Below are 16127 nucleotides of genomic sequence, written 5' to 3'. Positions count from 1 at the left end.
ATATGCAAGCAACATAGTGGTGTTTCAGGGAAGGGGTGGGCAGTGAAATATGCGTTATTTTGATAAAAACACATAAGTAGTACCAAAAATGGTAAAGAATAAGGTACTTGATATCAACCATAGGGATCCCCGTTTGGGATCTCTATGAAAGATGTGCCTGCACTGCAGTTTGAGCTTTATTTCGTGAAAATATGTTAAATAGTTCGGAAGATATAGATCAAAACAGATTGTAATACACAACAATTCGTAACAATTCAATATGAAAGTATCGACATATGATATATTGTCAGAAGGTTGCCAACCAACAGTTTTACGTGAAATAAGAAAATTATAAGAAAAGTGAATAACTCAGTGGTAATTCGAATCAATTTTTGACAGAAGGTGTGCGTCACGTGATCTCATCGAAAAGGTAAGGGTTAAAGTCGTTCATGTAGAATATATCTTACTACCTTCATCATTTTATAATTTTTCTGCTAATTTGTGCCTTTCGTGTCTATCCTGATGTGTAGAATGTGAAAACAGCATATTTTGTTCTGACATCGAAATATATATACAGGGTGCAGCAAAATTAACCGCCGCAAAAGACAAGATAATATTTCGTTTTCAGGAAAATATAAACGTTTTCAATAATTAGGGTATTTTCTCTTTGCGTTACGTAAAAGTACACATATTTGAACTTCGGGTGTCATATGCAAGCAACATAGTGGTGTGTCAGGAAAGGGATTTGCAGTTTTATTTTGAAAAAACACAAAAGTAGTACCAAAAATGGTAAAGAATAAGGTACTTGATATCAACCATAGGGATCCCGGTTTGGGATCTCTATGAAAGATGTGCCTGCACTGCAGTTTGAGCTTTATTTCGTGAAAATATGTTAAATAGTTCGGAAGATATAGATCAAAACAGATTATAATACACAACAATTCGTAACAATTCAATATGTACATATTGACATATGATATATTGTCAGAAGGTTGCTAACCGACAGTTTTACGTGAAATAAAAAAATATATAAGAAAAGTGAATAACTCAGTGGTAATTCGAATCAATTTTTGAAAGAAGGTGCGCGTCATGTGATCTCATTGAAAAGGTAAGGGTTAAAGTCCTTCATGAATTATATATCTTGCTTACTTCATCATTTTATAATTTTTCTGCTAATTTGTGCCTTTCGTATCTATCCTGATGTGTTGAATATGAAAACAGCATATTTTGTTCTGACATCGAAATATATATACAGGGTGCAGCAAAATTAACCGCTGCAGAAGACAAGATAATATTTCGTTTTCAGGAAAATATAAACGTTTTCTATAATTAGGGTATTTTCTCTTTGCGTTACGTAAAAGTACACATATTTTAACTTCGGGTGTCATATGCAAGCAACATAGTGGTGTGTCAAGTAAGGGGTTTGCAGTGAAATATGCGTTATTTTGAAAAAAAAAACACAAAAGTAGTACCAAAAATGGTAAAGAATAAGGTACTTGATATCAACCATAGGGATCCCGGTTTGGGATCTCTATGAAAGATGTGCCTGCACTGCAGTTTGAGCATTATTTCGTGAAAATATGTTAAACAATTATGAAGATATAGATCAAAACAGATTATAGTACGCAACAATTCGTAACAATTCAATATGTACATATTGACATATGATATATTGTCAGAAGGTTGCTAACCGACAGTTTTACGTGAAATAAAAAAATATAAGAAAAGTGAATAACTGATTTGTAATTCGAATCAATTTTTGACAGAAGGTGCGCGTCATGTGATCTCATTGAAAAGGTAAGGGTTAAAGTCATTCATGTATTATATATCTTGCTTAATTCATCATTTTATAATTTTTCTGCTAATTTGTGCCTTTCGTATCTATCCTGATGTGTTGAATATGAAAACAGCATATTTTGTTCTGACATCGAAATATATATACAGGGTGCAGCAAAATTTACCGCTGCATGAGACAAGATAATATTTCGTTTTCTGGAAAATATAAACGTTTTCTATAATTAGGGTATTTTCTCTTTGCGTTACGTAAAAGTACACATATTTGAACTTCGGGTGTCATATGCAAGCAACATAGTGGTGTGTCAGGAAAGGGATTTGCAGTTTTATTTTGAAAAAAACACAAAAGTAGTACCAAAAATGGTAAAGAATAAGGTACTTGATATCAACCATAGGGATCCCGGTTTGGGATCTCTATGAAAGATGTGCCTGCTCTGCAGTTTGAGCTTTATTTCGTGAAAATATGTTAAATAGTTCGGAAGATATAGATCAAAACAGATTATAATACACAACAATTCGTAACAATTCAATATGTACATATTGACATATGATATATTGTCAGAAGGTTGCTAACCGACAGTTTTACGTGAAATAAAAAAATATATAAGAAAAGTGAATAACTCAGTGGTAATTCGAATCAATTTTTGAAAGAAGGTGCGCGTCATGTGATCTCATTGAAAAGGTAAGGGTTAAAGTCCTTCATGTATTATATATCTTGCTTACTTCATCATTTTATAATTTTTCTGCTAATTTGTGCCTTCCGTGTCTATCCTGATGTGTAGAATGTGAAAACAGCATATTTTGTTCTGACATCGAAATATATATACAGGGTGCAGCAAAATTAACTGTTGCAGAAGACAAGATAATATTTCGTTTTCAGGAAAATATAAACGTTTTCTATAATTAGGGTATTTTCTCTTTGTGTTACGTAAAAATACACATACTTTAACTTCGGGTGTCATATGCAAGCAACATAGTGGTGTGTCAGGGAAGGGGTGTGCAGTGAAATATGCGTTATTTTGAAAAAAACACAAAAGTAGTACCAAAAATGGTAAAGAATAAGGTACTTGATATCAACCATAGGGATTCCGGTTTGGGGTGTCTATGAAAGATGTTCCTGCACTGCAGTTTGAGCTGAATTTCGTGAAAATATGTTAAATAGTTATGAAGATAGATATCAAAACAGATTATAATACACAACAATTCGTAACAATTCAATATGTAACTATTGACATATGATATATTGTCAGAAGGTTGCCAACCAATAGTTTTACGTGAAATAAGAAAATTAAAAGAAAAGTGAATAACTCAGTGGTAATTCGAATCAATTTTTGACAGAAGGTGTGCGTCACGTGATCTCATCGAAAAGGTAAAGGTTAAAGTCGGTCATGTAGGATATATCTTACTACCTTCATCATTTTATAATTTTTCTGCTAATTTGTGCCTTTCGTATCTATCCTGATGTGTAGAATGTGAAAACAGCATATTTTGTTCTGACATCGAAATATATATACAGGGTGCAGCAAAATTAACCGTTGCAGAAGACAAGATAATATTTCGTTTTCAGGAAAATATAAACGTTTTCTATAATTAGGGTATTTTCTCTTTGTGTTACGTAAAAATACACATATTTGAACTTCGGATGTCATATGCAAGCAACATAGTGGTGTTTCAGGGAAGGGGTGTGCAGTGAAATATGCGTTATTTTGATAAAAACACATAAGTAGTACCAAAAATGGTAAAGAATAAGGTACTTGATATCAACCATAGGGATCCCCGTTTGGGATCTGTATGAAAGACGTGCCTGCACTGCAGTTTGAGCTTTATTTCGTGAAAATATGTTAAATAGTTCGGAAGATATAAATCAAAACAGATTGTAATACACAACAATTCGTAACAATTCAATATGAAAGTATCGACATATGATATATTGTCAGAAGGTTGCCAACCAACAGTTTTACGTGAAATAAGAAAATTATAAGAAAAGTGAATAACTCAGTGGTAATTCGAATCAATTTTTGACAGAAGGTGTGCGTCACGTGATCTCATCGAAAAGGTAAGGGTTAAAGTCGTTCATGTAGAAAATATCTTACTACCTTCATCATTTTATAATTTTTCTGCTAATTTGTGCCTTTCGTGTCTATCCTGATGTGTAGAATGTGAAAACAGCATATTTTGTTCTGACATCGAAATATATATACAGGGTGCAGCAAAATTAACCGCTGCAAAAGACAAGATAATATTTCGTTTTCAGGAAAATATAAACGTTTTCTATAATTAGGGTATTTTCTCTTTGCGTTACGTAAAAGTACACATATTTGAACTTCGGGTGTCATATGCAAGCAACATAGTGGTGTGTCAGGAAAGGGATTTGCAGTTTTATTTTGAAAAAACACAAAAGTAGTACCAAAAATGGTAAAGAATAAGGTACTTGATATCAACCATAGGGATCCCGGTTTGGGATCTCTATGAAAGATGTGCCTGCACTGCAGTTTGAGCTTTATTTCATGAAAATATGTTAAATAGTTCGGAAGATATAGATCAAAACAGATTATAATACACAACAATTCGTAACAATTCAATATGTACATATTGACATATGATATATTGTCAGAATGTTGCTAACCGACAGTTTTACGTGAAATAAAAAAATATATAAGAAAAGTGAATAACTCAGTGGTAATTCGAATCAATTTTTGAAAGAAGGTGCGCGTCATGTGATCTCATTGAAAAGGTAAGGGTTAAAGTCCTTCATGAATTATATATCTTGCTTACTTCATCATTTTATAATTTTTCTCCTAATTTGTGCCTTTCGTATCTATCCTGATGTGTAGAATGTGAAAACAGCATATTTTGTTCTGATATCGAAATATATATACAGGGTGCAGCAAAATTTACCGCTGCAGAAGACAAGATAATATTTCCTTTTCTGGAAAATATAAACGTTTTCTATAATTAGGGTATTTTCTCTTTGCGTTACGTAAAAGTACACATATTTGAACTTCGGGTGTCATATGCAAGCAACATAGTGGTGTGTCAGGAAAGGGATTTGCAGTTTTATTTTGAAAAAACACAAATGTAGTACCAAAAATGGTAAAGAATAAGGTACTTGATATCAACCATAGGGATCCCGGTTTGGGATCTCTATGAAAGATGTGCCTGCACTGCAGTTTGAGCTTTATTTCGTGAAAATATGTTAAATAGTTCGGAAGAAATAGATCAAAACAGATTATAATACACAACAATTCGTAACAATTCAATATGTACATATTGACATATGATATATTGTCAGAAGGTTGCTAACCGACAGTTTTACGTGAAATAAAAAAAATGTAAGAAAAGTGAATAACTGATTTGTAATTCGAATCAATTTTTGACAGAAGGTGCGCGTCATGTGATCTCATTGAAAAGGTAAGGGTTAAAGTCATTCATGTATTATATATCTTGCTTACTTCATCATTTTATAATTTTTCTGCTAATTTGTGCCTTTCGTATCTATCCTGATGTGTTGAATGTCAAAACAGCATATTTTGTTCTGATATCGAAATATATATACAGGGTGCAGCAAATTTTACTGCTGCATGAGACAAGATAATATTTCCTTTTCTGGAAAATATAAACGTTTTCTATAATTAGGATATTTTCTCTTTGCGTTACGTAAAAGTACACATATTTGAACTTCGGGTGTCATATGCAAGCAACATAGTGGTGTGTCAGGAAAGGGATTTGCAGTTTTATTTTGAAAAAAAACACAAAAGTAGTACCAAAAATGGTAAAGAATAAGGTACTTGATATCAACCATAGGGATCCCGGTTTGGGATCTCTATGAAAGATGTGCCTGCACTGCAGTTTGAGCTTTATTTCGTGAAAATATGTTAAATAGTTCGGAAGATATAGATCAAAACAGATTGTAATACACAACAATTCGTAACAATTCAATATGTAAGAATCGACATATGATATATTGTCAGAAGGTTGCCAACCAACAGTTTTACGTGAAATAAGAAAATTATAAGAAAAGTGAATAACTCAGTGGTAATTCGAATCAATTTTTGACAGAAGGTGTGCGTCACGTGATCTTATCGAAAAGGTAAAGGTTAAAGTCGGTCATGTAGGATATATCTTACTACCTTCATCATTTTATAATTTTTCTGCTAATTTGTGCCTTTCGTATCTATCCTGATGTGTAGAATGTGAAAACAGCATATTTTGTTCTGACATCGAAATATATATACAGGGTGCAGCAAAATTAACCGTTGCAGAAGACAAGATAATATTTCGTTTTCAGGAAAATATAAACGTTTTCTATAATTAGGGTATTTTCTCTTTGTGTTACGTAAAAATACACATATTTGAACTTCGGATGTCATATGCAAGCAACATAGTGGTGTTTCAGGGAAGGGGTGTGCAGTGAAATATGCGTTATTTTGATAAAAACACAAAAGTAGTACCAAAAATGGTAAAGAATAAGGTACTTGATATCAACCATAGGGATCCCGGTTTGGGATCTCTATGAAAGATGTGCCTGCACTGCAGTTTGAGCTTTATTTCGTGAAAATATGTTAAATAGTTCGGAAGATATAGATCAAAACAGATTATAATACACAAGAATTCGTAACAATTCAATATGTACATATTGACATATGATATATTGTCAGAAGGTTGCTAACCGACAGTTTTACGTGAAATAGAAAAATATATAAGAAAAGTGAATAACTCAGTGGTAATTCGAATCAATTTTTGAAAGAAGGTGCGCGTCATGTGATCTCATTGAAAAGGTAAGGGTTAAAGTCCTTCATGTATTATATATCTTGCTTACTTCATCATTTTATAATTTTTCTCCTAATTTGTGCCTTTCGTATCTATCCTGATGTGTTGAATATGAAAACAGCATATTTTGTTCTGACATCGAAATATATATACAGGGTGCAGCAAAATTAACCGCTGCAGAAGACAAGATATTATTTCGTTTTCAGGAAAATATAAACGTTTTCTATAATTAGGGTATTTTCTCTTTGCGTTACGTAAAAGTACACATATTTGAACTTCGGGTGTCATATGCAAGCAACATAGTGGTGTGTCAGGAAAGGGATTTGCAGTTTTATTTTGAAAAAAAAAAACACAAAAGTAGTACCAAAAATGGTAAAGAATAAGGTACTTGATATCAACCATAGGGATCCCGGTTTGGGATCTCTATGAAAGATGTGCCTGCACTGCAGTTTGAGCTTTATTTCGTGAAAATATGTTAAACAGTTATGAAGATATAGATGAAAACAGATTATAATACGCAACAATTCGTAACAATTCAATATGTACATATTGACATATGATATATTGTCAGAAGGTTGCTAACCGATAGTTTTACGTGAAATAAAAAAAATATAAGAAAAGTGAATAACTGATTTGTAATTCGAATCAATTTTTGACAGAAGGTGCGCGTCATGTGATCTCATTGAAAAGGTAAGGGTTAAAGTCATTCATGTATTATATATCTTGCTTACTTCATCATTTTATAATTTTTCTGCTAATTTGTGCCTTTCGTATCTATCCTGATGTGTTGAATATGAAAACAGCATATTTTGTTCTGACATCGAAATATATATACAGGGTGCAGCAAAATTTACCGCTGCATGAGAAAAGATAATATTTCGTTTTCTGGAAAATATAAACGTTTTCTATAATTAGGGTATTTTCTCTTTGCGTTACGTAAAAGTACACATATTTGAACTTCGGGTGTCATATGCAAGCAACATAGTGGTGTGTCAGGAAAGGGATTTGCAGTTTTATTTTGAAAAAAACACAAAAGTAGTACCAAAAATGGTAAAGAATAAGGTACTTGATATCAACCATAGGGATCCCGGTTTGGGATCTCTATGAAAGATGTGCCTGCACTGCAGTTTGAGCTTTATTTCGTGAAAATATGTTAAATAGTTCGGAAGATATAGATCAAAACAGATTATAATACACAACAATTCGTAACAATTCAATATGTACATATTGACATATGATATATTGTCAGAAGGTTGCTAACCGACAGTTTTACGTGAAATAAAAAAATATATAAGAAAAGTGAATAACTCAGTGGTAATTCGAATCAATTTTTGAAAGAAGGTGCGCGTCATGTGATCTCATTGAAAAGGTAAGGGTTAAAGTCCTTCATGTATTATATATCTTGCTTACTTCATCATTTTATAATTTTTCTCCTAATTTGTGCCTTTCGTATCTATCCTGATGTGTTGAATATGAAAACAGCATATTTTGTTCTGACATCGAAATATATATACACTGTGCAGCAAAATTAACCGCTGCAGAAGACAAGATATTATTTCGTTTTCAGGAAAATATAAACGTTTTCTATAATTAGGGTATTTTCTCTTTGCGTTACGTAAAAGTACACATATTTGAACTTCGGGTGTCATATGCAAGCAACATAGTGGTGTGTCAGGAAAGGGATTTGCAGTTTTATTTTGAAAAAAAAAACACAAAAGTAGTACCAAAAATGGTAAAGAATAAGGTACTTGATATCAACCATAGGGATCCCGGTTTGGGATCTCTATGAAAGATGTGCCTGCACTGCAGTTTGAGGTTTATTTCGTGAAAATATGTTAAACAGTTATGAAGATATAGATCAAAACAGATTATAATACGCAACAATTCGTAACAATTCAATATGTACATATTGACATATGATATATTGTCAGAAGGTTGCTAACCGACAGTTTTACGTGAAATAAAAAAAATATAAGAAAATTGAATAACTGATTTGTAATTCGAATCAATTTTTGACAGAAGGTGCGCGTCATGTGATCTCATTGAAAAGGTAAGGGTTAAAGTCATTCATGTATTATATATCTTGCTTACTGCATCATTTTATAATTTTTCTGCTAATTTGTGCCTTTCGTATCTATCCTGATGTGTTGAATATGAAAACAGCATATCTTGTTCTGACATCGAAATACATATACAGGGTGCAGCAAAATTTACCGCTGCATGAGACGAGATAATATTTCGTTTTCTGGAAAATATAAACGTTTTCTATAATTAGGGTATTTTCTCTTTGCGTTACGTAAAAGTACACATATTTGAACTTCGGGTGTCATATGCAAGCAACATAGTGGTGTGTCAGGAAAGGGATTTGCAGTTTTATTTTGAAAAAAACACAAAAGTAGTACCAAAAATGGTAAAGAATAAGGTACTTGATATCAACCATAGGGATCCCGGTTTGGGATCTCTATGAAAGATGTGCCTGCACTGCAGTTTGAACTTTATTTCGTGAAAATATGTTAATTAGTTCGGAAGATATAGATCAAAACCGATTGTAATACACAACAATTCGTAACAATTCAATATGTAAGTATCGACATATGATATATTGTCAGAAGGTTGCCAACCAACAGTTTTACGTGAAATAAGAAAATTATAAGAAAAGTGAATAACTCAGTGGTAATTCGAATCAATTTTTGACAGAAGGTGTGCGTCACGTGATCTCATCGAAAAGGTAAAGGTTAAAGTCGGTCATGTAGGATATATCTTACTACCTTCATCATTTTATAATTTTTCTGCTAATTTGTGCCTTTCGTATCTATCCTGATGTGTAGAATGTGAAAACAGCATATTTTGTTCTGACATCGAAATATATATACAGGGTGCAGCAAAATTAACCGTTGCAGAAGACAAGATAATATTTCGTTTTCAGGAAAATATAAACGTTTTCTATAATTAGGGTATTTTCTCTTTGTGTTACGTAAAAATACACATATTTGAACTTCGGATGTCATATGCAAGCAACATAGTGGTGTTTCAGGGAAGGGGTGTGCAGTGAAATGTGCGTTATTTTGATAAAAACACATAAGTAGTACCAAAAATGGTAAAGAATAAGGTACTTGATATCAACCATAGGGATCCCGGTTTGGGATCTCTATGAAAGATGTGCCTGCACTGCAGTTTGAGCTTTATTTCGTGAAAATATGTTAAATAGTTATGAAGATAGATACCAAAACAGATTATAATACACAACAATTCGTAACAATTCAATATGTAACTATTGACATATGATATATTGTCAGAAGGTTGCCAACCAATAGTTTTACGTGAAATAAGAAAATTAAAAGAAAAGTGAATAACTCAGTGGTATTTCGAATCAATTTTTGACAGAAGGTGTGCGTCACGTGATCTCATCGAAAAGGTAAAGGTTAAAGTCGGTCATGTAGGATATATCTTACTACCTTCATCATTTTATAATTTTTCTGCTAATTTGTGCCTTTCGTATCTATCCTGATGTGTAGAATGTGAAAACAGCATATTTTGTTCTGACATCGAAATATATATACAGGGTGCAGCAAAATTAACCGTTGCAGAAGACAAGATAATATTTCGTTTTCAGGAAAATATAAACGTTTTCTATAATTAGGGTATTTTCTCTTTGTGTTACGTAAAAATACACATATTTGAACTTCGGATGGCATATGCAAGCAACATAGTGGTGTTTCAGGGAAGGGGTGTGCAGTGAAATGTGCGTTATTTTGATAAAAAGACATAAGTAGTACCAAAAATGGTAAAGAATAAGGTACTTGATATCAACCATAGGGATCCCGGTTTCGGATCTCTATGAAAGATGTGCCTGCACTGCAGTTTGAGCTTTATTTCGTGAAAATATGTTAAATAGTTCGGAAGATATAGATCAAAACAGATTATAATACACAACAATTCGTAACAATTCAATATGTACATATTGACATATGATATATTGTCAGAAGGTTGCTAACCGACAGTTTTACGTGAAATAAAAAAATATATAAGAAAAGTGAATAACTCAGTGGAAATTCGAATCAATTTTTGAAAGAAGGTGCGCGTAATGTGATCTCATTGAAAAGGTAAGGGTTAAAGTCCTTCATGTATTATATATCTTGTTTACTTCATCATTTTATAATTTTTCTGCTAATTTGTGCCTTCCGTGTCTATCCTGATGTGTAGAATGTGAAAACACCATATTTTGTTCTGACATCGAAATATATATACAGGGTGCAGCAAAATTAACCGTTGCAGAAGACAAGATAATATTTCGTTTTCAGGAAAATATAAACGTTTTCTATAATTAGGGTATTTTCTCTTTGTGTTACGTAAAAATACACATATTTTAACTTCGGGTGTCATATGCAAGCAACATAGTGGTGTGTCAGGGAAGGGGTGTGCAGTGAAATATGCGTTATTTTGAAAAAAAAAAAACAAAAGTAGTACCAAAAATGGTAAAGAATAAGGTACTTGATATCAACCATAGGGATTCCGGTTTGGGGTGTCTATGAAAGATGTGCCTGCACTGCAGTTTGAGCTGAATTTCGTGAAAATATGTTAAATAGTTATGAAGATAGATACCAAAACAGATTATAATACACAACAATTCGCAACAATTCAATATGTAACTATTGACATATGATATATTGTCAGAAGGTTGCCAACCAATAGTTTTACGTGAAATAAGAAAATTATAAGAAAAGTGAATAACTCAGTGGTATTTCGAATCAATTTTTGACAGAAGGTGTGCGTCACGTGATCTCATCGAAAAGGTAAAAGTTAAAGTCGGTCATGTAGGATATATCTTACTACCTTCATCATTTTATAATTTTTCTGCTAATTTTTGCCTTTCATATCTATCCTGATGTGTAGAATGTGAAAACAGCATATTTTGTTCTGACATCGAAATATATATACAGGGTGCAGCAAAATTAACCGTTGCAGAAGACAAGATAATATTTCGTTTTCAGGAAAATATAAACGTTTTCTATAATTAGGGTATTTTCTCTTTGTGTTACGTAAAAATACACATATTTGAACTTCGGATGTCATATGCAAGCAACATAGTGGTGTGTCAGGGAAGGGGTGTGCAGTGAAATATGCGTTATTTTGAAAAAAACACAAAAGTAGTACCAAAAATGGTAAAGAATAAGGTACTTGATATCAACCATAGGGATTCCGGTTTGGGGTGTCTATGAAAGATGTGCCTGCACTGCAGTTTGAGCTGAATTTCGTGAAAATATGTTAAATAGTTATGAAGATAGATACCAAAACAGATTATAATACACAACAATTCGTAACAATTCAATATGTAACTATTGACATATGATATATTGTCAGAAGGTTGCCAACCAATAGTTTTACGTGAAATAAGAAAATTAAAAGAAAAGTGAATAACTCAGTGGTATTTCGAATCAATTTTTGACAGAAGGTGTGCGTCACGTGATCTCATCGAAAAGGTAAAGGTTAAAGTCGGTCATGTAGGATATATCTTACTACCTTCATCATTTTATAATTTTTCTGCTAATTTGTGCCTTTCGTATCTATCCTGATGTGTAGAATGTGAAAACAGCATATTTTGTTCTGACATCGAAATATATATACAGGGTGCAGCAAAATTAACCGTTGCAGAAGACAAGATAATATTTCGTTTTCAGGAAAATATAAACGTTTTCTATAATTAGGGTATTTTCTCTTTGTGTTACGTAAAAATACACATATTTTAACTTCGGGTGTCATATGCAAGCAACATAGTGGTGTGTCAGGGAAGGGGTGTGCAGTGAAATATGCGTTATTTTGATAAAAACACAAACGTAGTACCAAAAATGGTAATGAATAAGGTACTTGATATCAACCATAGGGATTCCGGTTTGGGGTGCCTATGAAAGATGTGCCTGCACTGCAGTTTGAGCTGAATTTCGTGAAAATATGTTAAATAGTTATGAAGATAGACACCAAAACAGATTATAATACACAACAATTCGTAACAATTCAATATGTAACTATTGACATATGATATATTGTCAGAAGGTTGCCAACCAATAGTTTTACGTGAAATAAGAAAATTAAAAGAAAAGTGAATAACTCAGTGGTATTTCGAATCAATTTTTGACAGAAGGTGTGCGTCACGTGATCTCATCGAAAAGGTAAAGGTTAAAGTCGGTCATGTAGGATATATCTTACTACCTTCATCATTTTATAATTTTTCTGCTAATTTGTGCCTTCCGTATCTATCCTGATGTGTAGAATGTGAAAACAGCATATTTTGTTCTGACATCGAAATATGTATACAATGTGCAGCAAAATTAACCATTGCAGAAGACAAGATAATATTTCGTTTTCAGGAAAATATAAACGTTTTCTATAATTATTGTATTTTCTCTTTGTGTTACGTAAAAATACACATATTTGAACTTCGGATGTCATATGCAAGCAACATAGTGGTGTTTCAGGGAAGGGGTGTGCAGTGAAATATGCGTTATTTTGATAAAAACACAAAAGTAGTACCAAAAATGGTAAAGAATAAGGTACTTGATATCAACCATAGGGATCCCGGTTTGGGATCTCTATGAAAGATGTGCCTGCACTGCAGTTTGAGCTTTATTTCGTGAAAATATGTTAAATAGTTCGGAAGATATAGATCAAAACAGATTATAATACACAACAATTGGTAACAATTCAATATGTACATATTGACATATGATATATTGTCAGAAGGTTGCTAACCGACAGTTTTACGTGAAATAAAAAAATATATAAGAAAAGTGAATAACTCAGTGGTAATTCGAATCAATTTTTGAAAGAAGGTGCGCGTCATGTGATCTCATTGAAAAGGTAAGGGTTAAAGTCCTTCATGTATTATATATCTTGCTTACTTCATCATTTTATAATTTTTCTCCTAATTTGTGCCTTTCGTATCTATCCTGATGTGTTGAATATGAAAACAGCATATTTTGTTCTGACATCGAAATATATATACAGGGTGCAGCAAAATTAACCGCTGCAGAAGACAAGATATTATTTCGTTTTCAGGAAAATATAAACGTTTTCTATAATTAGGGTATTTTCTCTTTGCGTTACGTAAAAGTACACATATTTGAACTTCGGGTGTCATATGCAAGCAACATAGTGGTGTGTCAGGAAAGGGATTTGCAGTTTTATTTTGAAAAAAAAAACACAAAAGTAGTACCAAAAATGGTAAAGAATAAGGTACTTGATATCAACCATAGGGATCCCGGTTTGGGATCTCTATGAAAGATGTGCCTGCACTGCAGTTTGAGGTTTATTTCGTGAAAAGATGTTAAACAGTTATGAAGATATAGATCAAAACAGATTATAATACGCAACAATTCGTAACAATTCAATATGTACATATTGACATATGATATATTGTCAGAAGGTTGCTAACCGACAGTTTTACGTGAAATAAAAAAAATATAAGAAAAGTGAATAACTGATTTGTAATTCGAATCAATTTTTACAGAAGGTGCGCGTCATGTGATCTCATTGAAAAGGTAAGGGTTAAAGTCATTCATGTATTATATATCTTGCTTACTTCATCATTTTATAATTTTTCTGCTAATTTGTGCCTTTCGTATCTATCCTGATGTGTTGAATATGAAAACAGCATATCTTGTTCTGACATCGAAATATATATACAGGGTGCAGCAAAATTTACCGCTGCATGAGACGAGATAATATTTCGTTTTCTGGAAAATATAAACGTTTTCTATAATTAGGGTATTTTCTCTTTGCGTTACGTAAAAGTACACATATTTGAACTTCGGGTGTCATATGCAAGCAACATAGTGGTGTGTCAGGAAAGGGATTTGCAGTTTTATTTTGGAAAAAACACAAAAGTAGTACCAAAAATGGTAAAGAATAAGGTACTTGATATCAACCATAGGGATCCCGGTTTGGGACCTCTATGAAAGATGTGCCTGCACTGCAGTTTGAGCTTTATTTCGTGAAAATATGTTAAATAGTTCGGAAGATATAGATCAAAACAGATTATAATACACAACAATTCGTAACAATTCAATATGTACATATTGACATATGATATATTGTCAGAAGGTTGCTAACCGACAGTTTTACGTGAAATAAAAAAATATATAAGAAAAGTGAATAACTCAGTGGAAATTCGAATCAATTTTTGAAAGAAGGTGCGCGTCATGTGATCTCATTGAAAAGGTAAGGGTTAAAGTCCTTCATGTATTATATATCTTGTTTACTTCATCATTTTATAATTTTTCTGCTAATTTGTGCCTTCCGTGTCTATCCTGATATGTAGAATGTGAAAACACCATATTTTGTTCTGACATCGAAATATATATACAGGGTGCAGCAAAATTAACCGTTGCAGAAGACAAGATAATATTTCGTTTTCAGGAAAATATAAACGTTTTCTATAATTAGGGTATTTTCTCTTTGTGTTACGTAAAAATACACATATTTTAACTTCGGGTGTCATATGCAAGCAACATAGTGGTGTGTCAGGGAAGGGGTGTGCAGTGAAATATGCGTTATTTTGAAAAAAAAAACAAAAGTAGTACCAAAAATGGTAAAGAATAAGGTACTTGATATCAACCATAGGGATTCCGGTTTGGGGTGTCTATGAAAGATGTGCCTGCACTGCAGTTTGAGCTGAATTTCGTGAAAATATGTTAAATAGTTATGAAGATAGATACCAAAACAGATTATAATACACAACAATTCGTAACAATTCAATATGTAACTATTGACATATGATATATTGTCAGAAGGTTGCCAACCAATAGTTTTACGTGAAATAAGAAAATTATAAGAAAAGTGAATAACTCAGTGGTATTTCGAATCAATTTTTGACAGAAGGTGTGCGTCACGTGATCTCATCGAAAAGGTAAAAGTTAAAGTCGGTCATGTAGGATATATCTTACTACCTTCATCATTTTATAATTTTTCTGCTAATTTGTGCCTTTCGTATCTATCCTGATGTGTAGAATGTGAAAACAGCATATTTTGTTCTGACATCGAAATATATATACAGGGTGCAGCAAAATTAACCGTTGCAGAAGACAAGATAATATTTCGTTTTCAGGAAAATATAAACGTTTTCTATAATTAGGGTATTTTCTCTTTGTGTTACGTAAAAATACACATATTTGAACTTCGGATGTCATATGCAAGCAACATATTGGTGTGTCAGGGAAGGGGTGTGCAGTGAAATATGCGTTATTTTGAAAAAAACACAAAAGTAGTACCAAAAATGGTAAAGAATAAGGTACTTGATATCAACCATAGGGATTTCGGTTTGGGGTGTCTATGAAAGATGTGCCTGCACTGCAGTTTGAGCTGAATTTCGTGAAAATATGTTAAATAGTTATGAAGATAGATACCAAAACAGATTATAATACACAACAATTCGTAACAATTCAATATGTAACTGTTGACATATGATATATTGTCAGAAGGTTGCCAACCAATAGTTTTACGTGAAATAAGAAAATTAAAAGAAAAGTGAATAACTCAGTGGTATTTCGAATCAATTTTTGACAGAAGGTGTGCGTCACGTGATCTCATCG

The sequence above is a fragment of the Thermobia domestica genome, chromosome 18, assembly GCF_964235325.1.
Source record: "Thermobia domestica chromosome 18, izTheDome1.hap1.1, whole genome shotgun sequence".
Classification (NCBI taxonomy): Eukaryota; Metazoa; Arthropoda; class Insecta; order Zygentoma; family Lepismatidae; genus Thermobia; species Thermobia domestica.
This window is presented reverse-complemented; position numbering follows the sequence as displayed.